Source organism: Eubalaena glacialis, chromosome 11 (assembly GCF_028564815.1).
Source record: "Eubalaena glacialis isolate mEubGla1 chromosome 11, mEubGla1.1.hap2.+ XY, whole genome shotgun sequence".
NCBI lineage: Eukaryota > Metazoa > Chordata > Mammalia > Artiodactyla > Balaenidae > Eubalaena > Eubalaena glacialis.
In genome coordinates this window covers 106,425,516-106,446,232 of record NC_083726.1, presented here as the reverse complement: position 1 = coordinate 106,446,232, position 20,717 = coordinate 106,425,516, and the positions used below count along the sequence as shown (strand labels likewise).

General features: G+C 43.2%; 1 long non-coding RNA gene across 2 annotated transcripts; it reads left to right on the top strand.

The window, feature by feature from the left end:
• Nucleotides 1-1,338: 1,338 nt before the first annotated feature.
• Nucleotides 1,339-11,403, top strand: LOC133101196 (uncharacterized). Of its 2 annotated transcripts, none has more exons than XR_009702600.1 (3): nucleotides 1,339-1,505; nucleotides 2,005-2,130; nucleotides 11,123-11,403. It is a non-coding gene; the product is annotated as an uncharacterized LOC133101196 (long non-coding RNA). The 2 variants fall into 2 exon arrangements; XR_009702601.1 differs by lacking the exon at nucleotides 11,123-11,403 and adding an exon at nucleotides 3,529-4,271.
• The last annotated feature ends 9,314 nt before the right edge of the window (nucleotides 11,404-20,717 follow it).

The following is a 20,717-nucleotide window of genomic DNA, read 5'->3' as shown; positions in this document are numbered from 1 at the left end:
GGGTTGAGTAATAGTTTGTTGTTATGTGGCTCGCCCTGAACCCTTTTTATGCCAGTGTAATAAAGTTATCTTATAGCTGCAGAATTGCCATTTTCAGATGAGGTTTCCAGAGCTCGTGTATTCTAGCTCCTGTCTCCAAACGGAGTAAGCCAAAATCATCCGAGGGAAAAAAAAAAAATCTACATTTCACCACTTCCTTTAATGAAATGGTTTGGTATTTAACCACCTCGTCACCAGAAATATCTCTGTGCTCTTGACCTGAATTCACCCTGCCACGTTTCAGCGTGATTCCAGCTACTCAGGGAGACAGACTGGAAAATTCATTTCATAGCAGTAGGAGTGTCTAAGTAACCTTACGGGAAGGTGCTTATTCCAACTTTATTTTCTCTTCCCTGCCAATCTATAGCCCCCTTTCAAACTAGATTTCAAAAGTTGAACCCCCTTTCCGAATCTTTCGCTGCTGAACCCCTCTCATCCAGAGAGACCAGAACACACAAGCTTGGGGTTTATTTTTTCACGCATTTGTTCTTGTTGACATGCTCTTTTGCAAATATTCTGAGTCTATTTCAGGTCACAGCGCTCTGTATTTGCGAGTAGGGTGGATTCTCTTTAATGCAACTCTGGTGCTGTGAAAAATGCCTGGGCTTGGAGTCAGAAGTCCTGGACTTGTCACTCACCAGCTGTTATTTGAGACACGTTCCTCAGCCTCAGAGAGGTTCCGTTTACTCATCTGGAAAACAGAGAAAATGGGACTTCAACTGCTGGGGTCACTGTGAAGATAAATCAAGGAAAATGTATGCAAGTGCTGAGGATAATGGCTCACATTTAACGGGTGACCCGCAGGCACTAATTCACATTTTTTAAGGGCAGCGCCTATAACTTCTATTTCTATAGTTTTCCTTGTTAAGGGCTCAGGATGCTGCTTTGCCCACTGGAGAAGCTTCATGAGGACTGCTGACTGGCCAGCTTATTTGGTAGCTGAGGACACACAATCGGAAAAGGATTTAGGGTCATGTTGTGGTCTGAAGTCTGGTGAAGTCCCAGATTGAGGATGCCCACACCAGGTGGGTTGCAGGAGATGGAAAGATGGGGCAGTATGTGTCTGCCGGGAAACCAGGTGAGGCAAGATCCATAGAATAGGAATCTAGGGGAAACATAACTGAGGATTTGCTCTGAAAGAGAAGTCTGATGCAGGCATATGGGCAAGAAACGGTCCCATAAAAAACTCTGTCTCTTGTAACTTCTCCAGCTCTTAGAGTTCACCTTTGTGCTGCCTTTCTGTATTACTGCATCACTTCAACAAGTCCATTCTGATCCTTATCTGTGAGAGGTGGGGCTTCTGTATCCAGGTGCTTAGTCTGATTGCCTAGGAAGTTGCAGAAGTAATTGCTGTGAAAATAACTTACTTTCCCCAGAAAACACAGGATCTGGCCTCCATCTAGTTCCTTAAGGCTTCTTCTGCACAAGGGTCCGAGACCCCATGATACGGCTGCAGCGAGGCTCTGGTGAGTGCAGGGGACAAATGTGGACACTGCTCTGATGTGACTCCAGGTGAAGTGGGCAGGGTTACTCAGGGGTTGAACAACCCATTCCACAAATGTTCTACGGAAGGAAATGAGATTTGGGTGGGAAACCCTAAGCCTGGAGATTACTGAGGCCTGGGGAGGGGTTTGTTTCTAGAGGGTGAGGCCAGCTGAATGGATGGGGGAGGGGAGGGAGACTGTTGGAAGGTCAAGGAAAGGGTAGGTCACGTCCATTGCCCAGCTCACCTATTTGGTCAAAGCAAATGAAGAAGTCAGGTGGCAGCTACTCATGTATTTTTCTACCACAAGTGCCTTGACCCATGATAGGATCCTCAGATGCAGAGTTGAACATGTCCCTCAGTTCCTTAACAGGATGTGCAAGGTCACAGTCTGGTTTTACCTTGGTTGCTTTTCCCTTTTATCCCTGATTATCATTCCTATTTCTCTTCTGCCCCCTCCCTCATTTCCCACTCCCCCCAAGTGCCAATCATGGACTCACATAGGACAGTCTCTAATGATAGGACAAGTACCCTTGGACCTGTGTTCCTACAACTTCTGCAAGAGCCTCCTGGGCACATACCCAGCATGGGAGATTGCTGGGCATAAGGTATATGAATACTTCATTTTCACTAAATAATACTTGGTTGCTTTCCAGAATGGTTATGCCTGTTTAATGCTGCTCCAGAAATGCACAAACAAGTCTATTTCCCTGAGTCTTCTCCATCACTTGGTATTACCCTGCTTTCTAATCTTTGTATATCGTGTATGTGTATAAAGTAGTATATTGCTGTTTAAAAGTTTGCATTTTGCTGATGTCTAGGCCTTCCTAGAAATGCATATCTCATCTCATCCTTGGTATCCATTCTCTAAATTGTGTATTGCAAGTTTTGCTCATTTTTCTTTTGGGTTTCTTATCTTTTTCATGCTGATTTGCAAGAGTTTCTTGTATGTGTTAGATATATAATTATCTACGTATGTAGATACTATAATTTGTGCTGTTCTTATCCAGTTTTGGAATCAAGGTTATATTATTAACCTCATAAAGTGATTGATGTTTTAACTTCTATAGCGGTTATTTATCTATGCAAGTTTTAAATTTATTCTTTGCCAACTTGCCTCTTTATTTTATATTTTAATGGCTATTTGTTTATTTTTAAATTTTTAATTATTTTTTAGTTAAGTCATGTAAAATGCCATTGTATTAAATTGTATTTTTTCACATTCTTCTTTTTAAAAAAATTTTTTGTTGAAATATAGTTGATTTACAATGTTGTGCTAGTTTCAGGTATATAGCAACGTGATTCAGTTATACATATACATGTATATCTATTCTTTTTTAGATTCTTTTAAATTATAGGTTATTACAAGACACTGAGTATAGTTCCCTATGGTATACAGTAGGTCCTTGTTGTTTATCTATTTTATATATAATAGAGAGTCTATTTTAATCCCAAACTCCTAATTTATCCCTCCCCCGCTTTTCCCCTTTGGTAACCATAAGTTTGTTTTCTATGTCTGTGAGTCCCTTTCTGTTTTGCAAATAAGCTCATTTGTATCATTTTTAATTTTTTTTAGATTCCACATACAATTTAGCACTTTATAAATTCACTATAATGTATCTAGTTATGGATCCCCCTGCTTATCTATGTTTTATAACACTCAGTAAGTTTTTTTCAATTCTATTTCTCTGCTCTGTATCTTAACTTTCATTTTTTTGCTTCTTTTTTTTAGAAAAAAATAAAAATTTATATGGTGTTTATTTGTTTATTCTTAATTAACATAGTGTCCTCTTGTATTAATTCTCTTCTTAGTGGAGTACTTCTTCCAAGAGAATATTAAGAGAAGTTTTATGTATGCTTGATATATCATTAATTTTGTCCCAAATTTTAAACAGTTTAATTGGTGTTAAAATTCTAGGTTGAAGGTTCTTGTCTTTCAATGCTGAAAAAGTTATTTTCTTGGCCAGCATTTATTATAGATATTAAGAATTCCCATTTCTTTTCAGGGGATCTATACCTTCTCTCTGGAAACTTTTAGAATTGTCATTTTTGTTTTTGGTTTCCTGGAACATATTTATTTTCTTTACCTTCTGAGCCCCATGATGTGACAGCAAAGGAGTAAAAACTGGTATAAACTTCCAATAATGTAGAGAACATGGAGAGAGTCTTCAGAAGATAGGCAATTAAGTGATGTGTGGATTATAAGAAGTAGGACGGTCACCAAATGGAACTTGGGTCCACTCATCCGATGTGCAGCAAAGCCAATCCGCTGACACAGGGCTATGGCGAAGGAAAGTGGAGCGTTTATTACAGGGCACCAAGCAAGGAGATAGCTCCTCCTCAAGGGATATATTGATACATAACAATCTGATACAAATCTTTGAGTTCTTCTATAGGAACTAAGGTCCTCACCCAGGTAACTTCAGGCTGAGCACAAGATTCCTGGAGCACTGCCCTGTTACCTCACCACTAACCAATCAGAAGAAAGTCATGCACCGCACAGCCCTCACCCCAAATTTTGCTTTTTAAAACTCTCCTCCGAAAACCAACAGGGAGTTTGGGTCTTTTGAGCATGACCTGCCTGTTCTCCCTGCTTGGCCTTTGGAATAAACATTTCTCTGCTCCAAACTTTGATGTTTCCATTTGTTTGGCCTTACTGTGAGTAGGGCACATGAACTTGGGTTCAACACAGTTTCGCTCCTGTCTAAAGAAATCAAACAACCTGTTTTTAGTGTGGGCAATAATGCCACATCTGGGATCCATTTCTATTCACCCTGAAACGGAGCCCAATAGTCAACAGCGGCACACCGAGTTCACAGTCAGCTTTAATAATCCCACCAGTGACTACGTACTTGAGGGAATTGTGATACGTGAAAAAGAAATGTCATGGAATAGAGAAATAATCTCATAGGAATACAAGAGATAATTCAGGGTAAATAAGGAGCTTGAGAGAAACTAATTTGTATCCCCAGAGACATTTATGAAGACACCATATCAATTAAACAAGAAGAAGAGGCTATGAAAATGCTAATTAAAAAGCTGGAAGATAAAATAGAGAAAATTAAAAGACAAAGAGTATAAAATGATCAACAACAACAATAAAAACATTTAGAATAACCCAGGGGCTCAACATCCAGCTGATAGGAGATTTAAAAAACAAAAAAAAAGTGAGAAGGAATTACGAAAAAATATTACAAGAGAATTTCCCAGAGTGTAAGGATACAAAAGTTAAGAAAGAAGTGTTCACCTACTCTCCACCATAATGAATAAAAGACAGCAAATGCAACATTTAAAAATTCAGAACACTAATATTAAAAGAGAAATCTTAAATCTTTCCAGAGAGAGAGAGAGGAATGAAGAAAAAATAATGATAACCCACAAATAAATGGGCACCAAAGGCTTGAAAAAGCAACTCTAGATGACAGACTGTAATGAAATACTTCAAATTATGAAGGAAAACTACTTTTCACTAGACTTCTATGTCCAGCAAAAAACTGTGAATTTTGAAGGCAGAAGAAGAGACATTTTCAGACAGTGAAGTGTTGAAAAAGCTTAATTCCACACATCTTTTGAAGGAAGTCATTTGAGGACACACTCCCACAAAAAAATGAGGGACTAAAGCAAGCCAGGAGGAGACATAGGATTCTGGAAGCAGTACGTGCAACCCTGGGCAGGAGTGATGAGAAATGCATATGACAGTTTTGCTGCAGGTCTAAGGAGAGATCAGTACAGATTTTATAGCTGAAGGAAACACGAATGTGTATCTTCTGCCATTTATAAAGACATCATAAGCACAGAAAGTTAAGTCAGTTGAAGTTAGTGATCTGGACCCAGTTAGACTAACTTCAGAGCCTGAACTCTTAATTTTTATCTTACATTGTTTCTTCTTGTAACTTAAAGTGATTTATGGTTTCCATCAGAAAATAAAAATTTTAGTATGTTTCATGTGTGCTAAACATGCATTTATTAGAGTCAGAATGCAAAAAAAAAAAAAAGCTATGCAAAATTGCTAAATTAAGAAATAACTTTCTAGAAATCCAGAAAGAGTTCCTAGAGAAATGAATGTAACCAGGAGGAGATACAATTTTAAAAAGAGTGAAAGGTGGTTTAATTGAGGGAGAAGTCATGGGCAGGGGGAAGAGGAAGGCAAGAGATTTTTCTTTACATTTTAAGTCTTCTGCACCTGAAGAAATTAAATTGTGTGCCCATATTCCTTTGCAAATTTAAAATTTTATTTCTGTGTATTTTAAAAAGGGTAAGTACGGCTTCTTTGGACGATAAGCCAAATGAGGAATTACGGCAATATGCAAAGGCATGGAAGAGCAAAACGTTCATGGCTTTGGGGAGAATGGTATGGTTTAAGTGACTGGACTGAAGGGTCGTTGGGGGCTGGTAGGAGAAGACAGAGATGACTCTGGAAAAGTAGACCAGGGTAAGGTAGTGGAAAGCATCGAATGCCCACGCTAAGTAGATTGGAATTTCCTTTGTTGGCAACGGAATGTTGAAAAGTTTTAAGCAGCATGATTCCATCTGTGTTCTCGGGGGCTCATCCTTATTGCAATGTGAAGCCAGCTCTGGGTGTGGGAAGGCAGGAAGCCGGAGGACCAGAGCAGGGATGGTTATAACCATCCACGACTTGCGGCTCTGAACTAAGGCTTTCAACCTGGGAGGAAACTGGAGCTCCATACCTGTGACTAGAATCAAAATTCCTGCCACTCTAGCTGTCGCCCTGGCCTGCAGTCTGCCGTCCAGCACCCTCTCTCTGGCTGGGTGGCCCCTGCCCAGTGATGCGCTGATGGGCGGCGTGTTGGGGGGCTGTGGGGGGGTCTCATGGAATTGCAGCCCCTCCTCTCTTGGGAGCTGCTAGAAGCCCACGCCTGGGCGGCGTCTCAGTGCAGCTTTTTAGACCTTCCTATAAACTATTTATTGGCCCCTTTTTAAGCCATGGTTTAGTTTTTAGGATGGGACTTCTACCAACTTCTCCCCACACCCCCCATACCCTTTAATGGTTCCCTTGGTTTTTATAAGCAGTTTTTCCGTTTTTTCCTCCTGCCTTGCTAACTCATCTAAGAAGTAGGATTTTCCCCCCTTTTTCTTTTATTATTAATATCTTTAAAATAATAAAATGGAAGGAATGAGTGTTTGTAAACTTCTGGTCTCCTGCTTTCTAGGTCCACACCCAGGGTGCCCTCCCTCTGAGGCTAATTAATATTCCACGTGCTGGGTGTGGGTGTCTGTGTGACTAGAAGCCCTCAGATGGCTTCAGCCCTGTCTCTCCAGGTACCATGATTCCCTCCCTGCCCTCTTATCAACCTACATCCCTGCTTTCCTCCTGCCCTCTGGTTGCCAGGCAACATAGCTCAGGGGCAATAGAGTCTGGCTGGAAGTGCCCAGCTGAAGGACCTCTGGTGTTTCTCCTTGTGGCAGCCTGGCTGGGAGTTGGGCAACTTGCTGAAGGTCAAAGGCAGCCATCCATAGCTGTGGCATTCTCTCCACTAGACGTGAACGTGACTCAGGAGGGGAAATATTCGAAGGCAGGGAGTGGGGTAAAGTAGTTGGTTTTCCCTTCACATCCAAGAGGCCACATGGCTCCTCCCTTCCGTGGCCGGAGCGGATCAAAGTCGAGCTGAACAGGTCTTTGTGCATTTCAGGAATGTGGAGTTCATTTCCCTTCAGGCCTCTCCTGCCACTGACTCTGCCTGACACTGCAAAAGTGACAAACTCATTTGTGAGCAGAGGTTGAATGTGAGGGTTAGGGATCCACCTCTGTAGTACCACGTCACTCAAAATATGGTCTGGGGGCTGGCAGCATAGACATCACCTGGGAGCGTGTTAGGAACGCAAACCTCAGCCGAACCCCAGACCTGTGAACCAGAATCTGCATTTTGTCCGAATGGCTGGGTCATTTGAATACACATTAAGTTTGAGACTCTGATCAGATACTCTACTGTCAATTTGGTTAGAATGAGGGTACGTGGCTCACAGCGGGACTCGAGTTCCGGAGAATTCTGCCTTTCCCTGCTCAGCAGAGCACCACAGAGCCATAGCCTTGGGGTATTCCATGGATTTATGGAGAAGGGGGTGTGCAAATGCACAGACCGTCTCTCCTGATGGGAGCCCTCCCCTTTCTCCATCCACCGTGATCTTACCCAGGTTCGCATGGCCATGCACTCTCAGATTCACGATCCCAACTCGTCCTCACAGAATCCTGGGAGTTAACAAAGCGGGGTTATTAATCCCATGTGAAACAAGGACCCCCCAGTTTTATCTGTGAAGAAATGACTATCTCGTTCAAGGCCACAGAGCTACGAACTGGACTTACCCTTGTGATTCCCACCTTCCTTTTGTATGTGACCTAGACTAGATTTCCAGCCCTTTTCAACACAAAGCTCAGAGAAGTAATTATGGAGGAAAAAAAGCAGTCAGAATCATGATGTTGGGGTTGGTTTGACTCATAAATTCCACCACATAGGGCTGAACCTAAAGACTTCTTCCTGAGACTCTGCAAATCATTCCAGTAGTTCAGAGGCCCTTTGAACAAGAGGTTACATGGATTGAGTTTCAAAGAAAAGAATGTCGAAAGAAATCTCCCAGATGAGGATGGCCTCCAGATGTGAACATGGCTCTTCCAGATGTGGGGGAGAGTGGGGCGGGGGAGTGAGAGACCTCACATGTCTGCAAGATGAAATGGAAAAACCGCTCGCAGCCACCGGGGGAAGGAGGACAAGGGGAAGAGGAATGAGATGGGAGGAACAGAACCCAAGTTCAACTCTTCAGTGCGGGGGCCAGACGAACTGGAAGCGCTCATTCCCAGGCGGGCTGACATTTAAAATCTGTGGTCCACAGGGAAGCCATACCTCAGACTGTGCTGCTGAAGAGAAAACTGAGAAGGGGTTGTGCCTGCAGGTCTCTGAACAGATCTGATCCAGCCCCATCCAGGAGTTTTCCAGGCGCGGCTACAGGGCAGCCCGGGCGCCTGGAGTCTTACTCAGGGCAGCAGGGAACCGAGGCCAGAATGTGGAAGAAGGAGCCAGAAACTGCCCAGTCCTTCCTTCCTTCAGCTTCTGAATCAGCAACTCATTCTCTCGGGCCTCACCTGGTTTGTTCTTTCACCAGGGCTGGGAAGTCCCCTGTTTCTCAGGTGAGTAAATCTGCACAGAAAACGGAGGCCTTGTGGCCAAGTCATCGTGGTTCGTCGTGGTTTGTCACATCTCTGAAAGTCAGAGCTATTGTCCAACTCCTGGCTGCAGGGAATAAAAACCCTTTATTTCCCTCAGCCAACATCTCCCCTGTCTCCGGGAAGACCTGCCAAATCACTGCTCCTGGTGTACGTGTCTCTCCACTTCCCCACTTTCCCAAGCCTTCCTTTCCTTCCATGTAAAGACCGTCTCTGAGCCCCTGTGTCTATGTCACTCTGGACATGTGATTTGCATTCCCTTTTACCTTTTCAGTATTTTTTAGCAACACAAATAACTCACTGTGCTCTGGCCCCACTGGTGAAGTCCACATTTTTATTTCCCTCTAAGGGTTCACAGAATCTGAAGAACACATTCCAACAAAGTGAGTACATTTAAGTTGTTTATTATTATTATTATTTGGCCGCTCTGTGTAGCTTGCAGGATCTTAGTTCCCTGACCAGGGATCGAACCTGGGCCCTTCACAGTGAAAGTGCGGAGTCCTGACCCCTGCACCACCAGAGAATTCCCTGTTAACTTATATTATTAAAACATGTATTGCAAGAGGGAAGAGATATGGGAACATATGTATATGTATAACTGATTCACTTTGTTATAAAGCAGAAACTAACACACCATTGTAAAGCAATTATACTCCAATAAAGATGTTAAAAAACAAAACAAAACAAACAAACAAAAAAACCATGTGCACATGTAACAATGCCTACATACTGATCACACACACACACAGAAGCACAGTCTCTGGCCAATATGCTAATAACACAATACTCCTCAGTTGAAAAAGTTAATTAACATATACACACTACTATATGTAAAATATTTAGATAATCAACAAGGACCTACTGTATAGCACAGGGAACTCTACTCAATATTACTATAATAACCTATATGGGAAAAGAATCTGAAGAAGAATGGATACATGTATATGTATAACTGAATCACTTTGCTGTACACCTGAAACTAACACAACATTGTAAATCAACCATACTCCAATATAAGATAAAAATTATGTTAAAAAAGTAATAAAATAAAATATTCAAAGAGGTAAAAAGAAAAAAGAAAAAGTTAATTAGCCATCTTCTATTTCCCCATGAGGGACCTAACCTTCCCCTGTGATCTGCAGCCTAACACAGTTTTCAAAGCCCACACCAGTCAGAGGGTAGATTATCCAATTAGAAGGTACTGAGATCATTGAAGGGTGAAGTCAGGATCAGTGCACCCTGGGTACAGAGATATGTCATTACTCTGGGAATCAAGTACCAGGAAGTATAGTACTATAACCGAGAATAGGCTCCCACCAATGACCGCCGTCTGCCTGCCTTTTGTCTGTAGAAAAACTTTAGTCAAAGAATAAATTTAATCAGAGGAGTGAGAAAATGCAGAAAGAAAGGAAAACAGTCAAGCAAGACAAAATAATAATAGTTTAGCCATTAAATAACATCAAAGAATGTTTAGTTCTTCCTCAAGGACTATAGATAATATTTTGAGCCATGTCCTTTGAGCTGTTTTGTTGATACTGAAACCCCCCACCAGGTGGAAGAAGTTAACTGTATGCTGCATGTAGACCCCAGACAGGTTGGAACCAGAAGATTGATGATGCTGAGCCCCATTTACGCCACCACCAACCAATCAGAAGAATGTCCACAAACTGATCACACACCCCACAAACCCCCTCCCTCACCCTGCCTTTATAAACCTTTCTCTGAGAGCCTTGGGGAGTTTGGTTCTTTTAAGCACTAGCCGCCTGGACTCCTTGCTTGGTGCCTGCAATAAACGCTACACTTTCCTTCACCACAAGCCAGGGTCAGTAGATTGGCTTTACTGTGTGTGTGCAGGTGGACCCAAGTTTGGTTCGGTAACAATATCATTATCACGATCACCATCATCATCACTACTGGCTAATTGTGAATTCTTTATTTCCTTTGTTTTAATCTAATTGGAGTTGAATTCTCAAGCTATCGTTTGTTTTACGTTTGAGTCTAAGCATATTTTGATATTCCAATTAGTATCTGATTCAGTTTTATAAAATTGACTCTGTCCTGGCTCACTGGAATGTAGATCTTTAAATTTTTATACTTAAACCCACTTAGAATTGGCTTCAGGCTTAGGAAAATAAGTAAGTTAGTCTAAGTTCAGTATGTGATTCAGAAAATGTCTATACTTCATTCTGGCTTTTAGCTACAAACTTGGTGTATTTCATGCTTCTGAATTGGATAGATTTTTATTTGGTATTTTTGGTGGCAAAGGTTATTTTGTTCTTGCAATTGGTTGTATTCACTGTTATTTTTAAAAGATTCCAGAGAGCCTGGTATTACAAGTAGCCTACCTTGCCCCCAAATGCTAGGCCTTTATGCATTCTGCACAAGCTTCTGGATTATAAAGATTCTCCACCTTCTATTTCTAGGCTTTTCCCAGAGTCATACATCTGCTCAGGAGCGATGGCATTTTGGTTCACTCGCTTTTCTGGTTTGAGCAGCTCTGTCCAGAAAGAAGGGAAATGGCCTTTCTTCTATCAGAACTCCCGTCCCTGCTGGAGAGAGGATCCCAGCCTAGGACTCCTCGGCAGTGACTAAGGCTCAAAAGCCCAGCCCTTGTCCTTGGATTCCACCTGTGTAATTTCATTTGGAATGTACCTTTCTGTTGACTTGATCTCCGCCTTTCTTTTCATCTGTCTGTTATGCTTAATTCTACCCTCATGCACGTGTTAATTCTAATCCTTTGGTGACCTAAGCTAGAGAAAATGCCTCAGGAATAAACATTTCTCCATCTGTGAGTTTTCTCCCTCCCATGTTATGGCATCTATTCCTCTAATATTAATGCACTGGTGTTACCGAACGCAAGTTCATGTTCCTGATGCACAGTGAGACCTAACAAACTGAAACGTTGGAGTTTGGAGCAGAGAAAGGTTTACTGCAGGACCATGCAAGAAGACCAGTGGCTCATGACCCCCAAAACCCTGAACTCCCTGAAGGGTTTCAGCAAAGCATTATTAAAGGCCAGGTGAGGGAGGGGCATGGTTGGTTGTTACAAACTTCTTGGTGCCAGAATCCTTTGTTCTTACAGCTGTCCATGTAGGTCAGGTCATGATGTTCCTGTAAACCTCCAACAAAACAAATGTTATTCTCTGTTCTGCAACTTTGAATCTCTATGGAAAAGTGTTATCCCCTTAAAGGTCAGAGCCTTGAGAATGGGCTATCCTGTACATTTCAGGCTAAGACAACATTCTTAACTCTAAGCAAAAGCCATGGAATAAAAAGGTTAAAGTAAAAGAAACAGATCCAATTTGGAGTCAGATTTGTTCTTCCCTATTACATTGGATTAAATCTACCATTTATTATATGCCTATGTGCCAAGCAATTGACTTCTATTGATCACATTTATTGTTACTAACAACCCAACCAGCTAGGTGGTGTTATCCCCATTTTACACATGAGGAAACTGAGGCTCAGAGAGGCTGAATGCCTTGCCCAAGACCCTGCAGCTGGAAATCAGATAAAACCTGGTCCATCTGACTCCAGAACCTCTAGAAGTTCTGGTTCAGGTTACCCCATGAGGCCTTCTGTGATTTCAAGAAATTCTCAAATTCGTTTTATTCATAAAAATAATAATGCCTATAGGTCTCATAGCAATAAAGTGAAAGGAAGGAGAAGAATGTTATAGCCTGAAAAGTTGGAAATTTTACCTCCTCTACACTGGAAAAAAGACTTCAGTTTACAAATTAGATGTTCCAGCAGAATGACTTTGGCTATAAGTGTGTGAACCCGCCACTGCCCTTTCATTTGGTGGATGGATTTAAGTCTGTAGCTGAACCTGATGGAGGAGATTCCTTCCAGGTTCATGACCCTGCTCTTGGGGGTGCAGAATCTTGATCTGACAGGCCCTAAGTGATGGAAAAAAGAGCTGGAGGTTTCAAAGTGAGACACCCAGGATCCAGGGCTGGAAGTTCATTTTGTCAAACAATCGAAAGTGCAGATATTCTTCTTAGAACTTGTAGCAAGATGGTGCTTTCTATTACAAGAAAATACAAACCGCTTCCCCTCAAGGTTATTTTCTTGTGCATACCCACTGGCACCTTTGACAACGACCTCTCTCGGCCTCGGAGGACAAGCCTGTGTAAGTCTAGAGAAGCAGTGTCTAGTGTAGACTTACACCCTTATTCTGCCTGCTTTCACAGAGCACTCGAGGCAGTGCAAACAATATCGTGAACTGACAATGCCATTTTTTCCAATGGTGACAGTCGACAGCTTTGCTTGCTCCTGGAGCTCTGCAGACAGTCCTGAGGGGGTCACACAGTCCTCCGATGGAAGCCCCAAAGCTGAAAGTCACAGTCTAACTCTGCAGTCTTATCGCGAGAAATGGTATTTCTTCTGGAGGATGACCAGGAAGCTTTTCTTATGGCATCAAGGAGACTGTTGAATCCAAAAAGACTGCAGAGGAAAGGGTTGAATTTCTCAGCCTTCAAAACCAGCTTTTAGGAAAGTGCCTTTTCATCCTTTATTAACTGCAAATAAAGGAGAGAAGGCCATAAGCTTCCAGGATTCCCATTTTGGGCATTTTTTGCCAGTAGTGGGGGTGGTATTAGGAGAGAGAGACCGAAGTCTCTTGTTCTTCAGTTTATAAGTGAAGTTTGCTCAGGAAACAGGAGCAAACATCTTGGAATCCTTATCATCACATATAAACTGCTTTACTGGTTGACCCTACAGAGAGTATCATACTTAAAAACAAAATGATACCTCTGTGGAGAGTCTTTCATCATAGGATTTCTTGGCCTTGTCATCTTACCCTAATTTGCAGAGATAAGAAGAAAAACCAAGAGAGGTCACAGTTGAAGAAAAAGCCATCGGCAGAACGTGCTGAGAGCTCAGCCTTCTTCATCCCGGCCTTTGTAGCCAAGCACTGGGCTCTGCACACGAGCCTCGTTCGCACTCCTAACCCTGGATAAGTACCGTCGCTGCAACGGGGCATGTGTAGTTAGCGGGAGGGGGCGAGTCCGATTGCTGTTGAATTAGTTGCAAGTTCAAGATCAGCTAGGTTCTTTCATTATTAACAATCATCCAACGACAATACTGAGCACCTATATGCTACATACTGCATTGGACACCAGACAGGAAGTAGGGTCTGTGACATTTCAACATTTAACTCATACAGAAGAAATGGCGGGCATGGTCTTGTACACTTCTTTAGAGAGAAGGTCAGTAAATAAACATGAAGCCGGTAAAGAATGACACGGAGTATGTTATCAAAATGGCAAAGAAAAGGGTATGAAAGGAACACTAAAGGGAACGAATGGGTGTTGGTCTCCTGGTGGTGTAGCCAGGCCAAGGTTTGGAGGAAGGATGGACAAAGGATGGTTCTGAGAGAAGTGGAAGCCATATGGAAAAGTTATCGTTAAGGCAAAGGGGTGGGAATCTCCGATGAAGGGAGAATAAGATGAAGGGCTGGATAAGAAAGAAGCAGACTGGACCTATAGGGCCATGTTGTGCTGAAACAGGTGATGATGGGGTTGAAGGAGGGGGTGGGCCTGGAAGAGTAAGGAACCATACACAGGTCCCGAGTCAGGTATGAAATGGTTTTTGAAGCTAGTTATTCTCACCAGCAACATGTGGTATCACTTAGCATAAAAAAAATTGAAACCAAGGAAATCCCTAAGAAGACAGCTCTAATAGTCTAGCAATGAGAAGCTTAAAAGATGAACCAGTGTTGATACCTTTGGAATGGAGAAAAAGATCTCAAAACAAGAAGTAAGGCAGAGGAACAGACAGTTAGCAGGGCTCAGAAAAAAAAAAAGAAAAGAAAAAAAAAGGCTATGGGATTGAAGGAATGATATTGAATGTGTTTTGGTGGAATCTTTTTTTTGAATTTTTTGAATTTTTGAGTTGGAAGAACACCCTTAGTTCAATATTCTTATTTTACAAACGAGGAAACCAAAGCCCAGTCAGGTCTGTAAAGAAGTTGTACCTACAGAATTCAAGTGGGCCAGTGAAGTTCAACTAGGCCCTTATTTTATTTAGAAAATAACAATTTTGAGGTTCAGACACAGAAACTTCTTGAAAATGATTGGGAGATCAGAGGAAACAGAATACTAGGTTTGGACTCATGACTTCTGCATTCTGATTCTAGAAAGCTCTGACCCTTGGAAACCTTTGGTGGATGGACAGATACTTTGCACTGGGCTAATCTGGATGGAGAGATTCAGGTCATCACAAAGCCATTGGGAAATGTAGTAGGCAGAGGACCGGGCGGGGGCAGGGGAGGATCCTGGAGCCACACCCTGCTCCTGGGGGCTCCAAGATCTGAGGACCGTCAGGCTAGAGTGAGTGACTGGATCTTTTCCAGGGAGCACCACTCTGGTTGGGGTGACCCGGTTCCTCTTCAGGCTGACATCAGCTTCACGCCCTGTGATTCTCTGTGACACTTAAGCCAGCATCATCTCTCCATACCATATTATATCAAAAAAAAAAATTAGGATCTTTCTCATGGACTAGGAATGCATTTCATGTAGCTTCATTTAAAATACATTGTTAGACTGGTGTTCCACAAATCTGCCAAATACTATAAATATGTATGAAGTCGCAGGGGCCTCCCACACCCATGGAGAGGCCAGTTTTTGGACGGATAACAGACAGGGAGAATTTTAAGTACATCCTGTTCCACTAAAGCTTACTTTTTTCCCATTCTGCTCTCCCTCCTTCTTTTTCTCCCTCTTGCTCATCAACCTCCCTACCGCCAGCAACAGAAGAAATAATTGCTATGAGGGCTGAGCCTGGACAGAGCTGAAGATTTCTTCTTTCTCTTCCTTTAAAGCATTGCAAAACTTTAAAACTATGAGGGAAGAACAGCCCTCCCTACAAACCCAAACACACCTCTCCTCTGGCAAACAGGAAACTTATGCCTGGGCTTGGTCTTTGCAGCTACCTTCCCCTCAGGTTCTTCCTGGCCATTCAACATGCTTAAAATACTAACTACCAAAACCAGAAGAAGAGATGATTTCATTGTCTGCACACTGCCACTGGTGACCTGATTTGGATGGTGGCAGATGGAGCTAGTCTTCTGACTTGGCACCTTGGGAATTCTCGTAGGGTCAAGGCTGGTCCCTCCCACAGTATTTCAACACCCTGGTGCTCTCCCAGGGGCCAGCCTATCTTGAGAGGGCAGTGAATCAGGCAGAGCTGGCTTGCCACGCATGTGTGCACACAGACACATGGGGGCAAGATGGCCATGGACATCCACCACCCTCCCTGGCACAGCCTGTGCACATGCAGACCTCCTGGCTTGTGAAGGCAAGGCCGGGGCAAAACCTCTCTGCCCTCTGAGCCAGTCCCTCCTGCTTTTATCTGGGGAAAATGCACCCTACCTGGACCTGCCAGGTACAAGAATTTGTACAATTTGCTGAATTCTACTCTTGACATTAGGGAGCTGTCAGAGTGACAGGTACAGAAGGGACCCAATGATCTTCCAAGGACGGGAGGAGAGAAAACTAGTTTGAGAAGGAACAAAGGGTTGCTAGCAGTTAATCTTGGGGAATAAAGGAGAAATCATTTTTTTACCATAAAACACCCCACCTCTACCCACTGCCATGGGGATTAAAATCTTCCCAACAGAGGTAAATTCACAATGATGAAAAGATCCTTGTCTTATGGCCCCCCCTTTTACTTAATTTGCTACTCAATTATCAGGCAAGTGGGTTTTAAAATAACTTCTGTGTGCCCAGCATCTCCCACAGTGTTGTGGGCATTTAGAAGATTTATAAGACCTATTTGCTCTCTTTGGTGACTTTATAGTTACTTAAAAGGAAAGAACTGGAACTTCCCTGGCGGTCCAGTGGTTAAGACTTTGCCTTCCAATGCAGGGGGTGAGGGTTCGATCCCTGGTCGGGGAGCTGAGATCCCACATGCCTCCGGCTAAAAAACCAAAACATAAAACAGAAGCAATATTGTAACAAATTCAATAAAGAGTTTAAAAATCGTCCACATCGAAAAAATCTAAAAAAGAAAAGAAAAGAAAAGAAAGAACTAACTCAGTTGAAGTCAACTGGAAACCAAACATGCCAAGCATTCACAAATCATAATAAGTGCCTGCCCTCAGGAGGCTTATGCTCTAATAAGGAGGCAGGAAATAACTAAGAGAAATAAGTAAGGATATATAGCATGCTGGATAGTGTAAGTGCTTAGGAGAAAAATAAAGCAGTGACGAAAGATAGGAAGTGCTGAAGAGAAATTGAAATTTTAGAATAGTGACCAGAAAATTTCTTACTGAGAAGATGACATTTGAGTAAAAACATCAAAGATGTAAGTACTGAAATCGCATCTTCCTGGCAGGTTAAGTACTTTAGTAGAAGGGCAGATCAGTGAGTAGTCAGAGGAAATTCATGCAGGGGGTGAGCCTCAATCTAAACCTTTGAAAGTCAAACAAACTTTATCTAGTCAGAAGGAGGAATGAGAGGACAAAATTGATATCATTATCCTGAAATTCCGTGCACTGCAATAAATGATTTCTCTTATCTGTGTCTCGTATGTTACATACTTTAAAGAAAAACGATTATATTGCCTAATTATACCATTTGGGTAGCTACTTCAGGATCTAGAAATTTACCAGGGATGCCTGGGGGGTGCCCATCATGGCGGGACTGGGAAGCAGTGCAGGTGAGGGGTGTCCCTTGCTCTAGCAGGTCCTCGCTGGGGAGGTGGCATGGGCAGAAGAGCACCGGCTTTGTCCTCAGCCAGAGGGACATGGGTTCAAGTCTTGCTTGGCAACTTCCTATTCCAGACACAATACTTCCTTCTCTGAGCCTGTTTCCTCATCTCTGAATTGGGAATACTAACTGTTTTTCTAAAAAAAACTAGGGCTGTTATAATAGATATATATAAAGCACACGAGAAGGCATACCCGTTATTATCATTATCATGAAATCGCTTAACTATGTGAAATAAAGCAATGGGCTCCCTATGGTTGTTGTGGAATCTTGTCCTAAGTCTGAGGGATGCTAACAGCAGTCAAAGGCATATTTCACTGCAGAGCTGTCAGGATGGGGTGAGTGACTAAGTGGGGGACAAAGAGAGGTTAAGTGATGCACAGTTGTCACTAGACGCAGAGGGTGTGGTTGGATCAGATTGAACACTCTGACCTGGACCCTCAGGGCAGAGAGCACTTTGAGGGCCTTGACGCAGCTGCTGGGAAAGGGGAGTCAAGAAAAGGCAGGGAGAAGGTAGATGGGGCATCAGCCAAGGGGCTTGAGCTCCTGGAAGCCTTCCCACCAGCAGGTGCTTGTTCACCAGCATCGCAGATGCTGATTGCCTGTCAGTCCTTCCCTGGGAGGGTCCCTCAGGATGAGACCTGGTGAGAGCTGGCCTTGGCACTTCCGGCCTCGCCAGGCACTATTTTTTTTTTTTTTTAACTAAATTTATTTATTATTTCTTTTTGGCTGCATTGGGTCTTCATTGCTGCGCGTGGGCTTTCTCTAGTTGCGGCGAGCGGGGGCTACTCTTCGTTGCCGTGCGTGGGCTTCTCATTGCAGTGGCTTCTCTTGTTGCGGAGCACAGGCTCTAGGCGCACGGGCTTCAGTAGTTGTGGCTTGCGGGCTCTAGAGCGCAGGCTCAGTAGATGTGGAGCACGGGCTCAGTTGCCAATGGGCATGCTCACCATTGAGCCCCGGTCTCCCTTTCAGCATAGGGGACAGGCATTTCTGCTGCTTTGTATGCTGTCCCACCCATGCACCATCTAGATTCTGTATCATCATGGTGCCCCGGGCCTCTCTTGGCTTCCAACAGGTCTATCAGACAGACATTCAACTGCTTGCTGATTCATTGATCAACAAGGCCATTACTAGGATTGCTTAACCCTTAATTTCTTTTTAACATTTGTTGAGCACTTATTGTGTGCTAGGCGTTGTGATTTGCCGCACCATCTTGTTTTATTCTCATAAAAACTTTATGAAGCATGTACTCTTATTGTATTTGTTTTGCAGAGAAGGAAAATGAGCTTTAGAGAGGTGACACAATATGTGTAGGCCTGACAGGTAGTAGGGCCAAAATTTAAACTCAGCCTCAGACGCCAACGTCTGTGTGCTTGAACACAATGCTATACAGCCTTACCATCCACCATCACTTAAGTTTCGACTTCTTTATGTCTGTAAAAGTGAGTTCCTAGAGACAGAAGATGAGTGATTTTTTTTTTTTTTGAGAGGGCAGGGAGATTAACGTATTCATAGTACATTTTCAATCTTCCATTCACTTTTAAATATGTTTTGTTCAATAAAAATAATAGAGCACTGGGTGGGGGGGAGAGATAAATTTGGAGTTTGGGATTAACATATACACACTACTGTATATAAAATAATTGTTTTCAGAGTATGTGCGGGAGTTGACTTCTATGGGATTATAAAACAAAGTTATGGTCAGAGAAAAGGCAGTAACCGTGATATTTAGAACTTGGGCAAAGCACTTAAGGTTCTTTTGGGGACAGCGGCACTCCAATTGCCTGAGTAAGGAGCTGCCATGCTGTGGATAATCCATAGTTGGGGAATGGAGAGTCTTTCTTAGATGATGGAGAGCACAGCCCCACTTGAGAGTGGGCTGGAGGGAGCATTCCCCTGGCTGGGAGGAGCCCATCCATCTGTGCACATCCCCAGGGAGCGGCACAGAAATCAACAAGAGCTAAATCATTTAGGCTGCAGGGAAGTAAGTCTGCATGAGCACAGGAGTCCTTCTTTGTTCGGGGGTGCATCCCAAGCACCTAGGACAGTTCCTGGAACACAGTAGGTACCCAATAATTATGTGCTGAATGAATGAAGCGAAACCTCGCCTGTATTTGAAAAAGAATGTGTGATGCTCTCAGGAAGGAGGTAGAGTGATTAACAGCACAGAGAATTTCCCCCTTAAATAATCCACCATACAACAATAATAATACCTAAAAGAAACCAGGTCGTTCGCCACAACAGCAATGATTAAGCTAAAAACAAAACAAGCCCAGGTTCCTTTTACAAATATTGCAATGCCTAAGACGAACAGCTAGGGGGAAGGGAAGCAGGGAAGACACGGATAACAGCGGTCACACCAGCATCTGTGACACTTTCAGCCATGTACCCACTTGTGCTGACCATTTTAATAAAGGGCAAAGGGAAAACATGACGCAAGAAAGGAGTGTGTTGTATGTCTCGACTTTTAACTGTCACAGAGCTAAAAACAACGGAGAGGGGATCAGATCACGGATTAGGCTGAAGTTAAGGTTCAGCTCCACACATTGCAAATCAGTCTCCTGATCTTCTCTCTCACACGTGCACATCTCTGGTTTCCCTTATCAGCAGAGCCGGCCTGACACCTCACTTCCTAAGACTGGGAGAGGTGCTCCTCTGTGTCTCCAAATCCCTGGGCATCTACCCTCCAGCAGGCCTCCTCGATAAATTCCCAGCTCCTCTCACCGTGGTCCTGTGTCTTATTTGTTGCTGTATCTCAGCTCCCAACACAATATCTTGCGTCTAGTAGATTCTCAACATATAATTGTCCCCAAATTGAATGAATTAATGGCTCCATCATCCTCCCAGTCAACCTGGACTCCTCCTTCCAGCTTCCATGTCCAAAGTCACCAGGTTCTATTTAACCCATTTTAAAGTATTTCAGGTCTGCCCCCTTCTCTTCACAGCCACGGCCACAGCCTTTGCTCAGGCCTCTCCTTCCATCTAGACTATCACCATGGCCTCCTGATACTGGTTTCCTTGTCTCTACACGATCTCTATTCCAAGCCACTCTCCACACCAGAGGTGGCAAACTAACAGCCCACATACATAATTTGTTTGGCCCTGAAAATGTTCTAAAAATCATCCTACCTTTTAAAACCAGGAAACGTCTACTAAAATGCTGGTTTTCCAAAGTTTCTTTAAAAATCACAGGGACTGGCAACAAAAGGCCTAGATGAGCTGGCAAGAGCTGGAAGTGTGAAGCCTGCCACCCTCAGTGCGGCCATCCCCCGCCTCCCCACTGGGCCTGATCCCTTGGTTTTAGGGG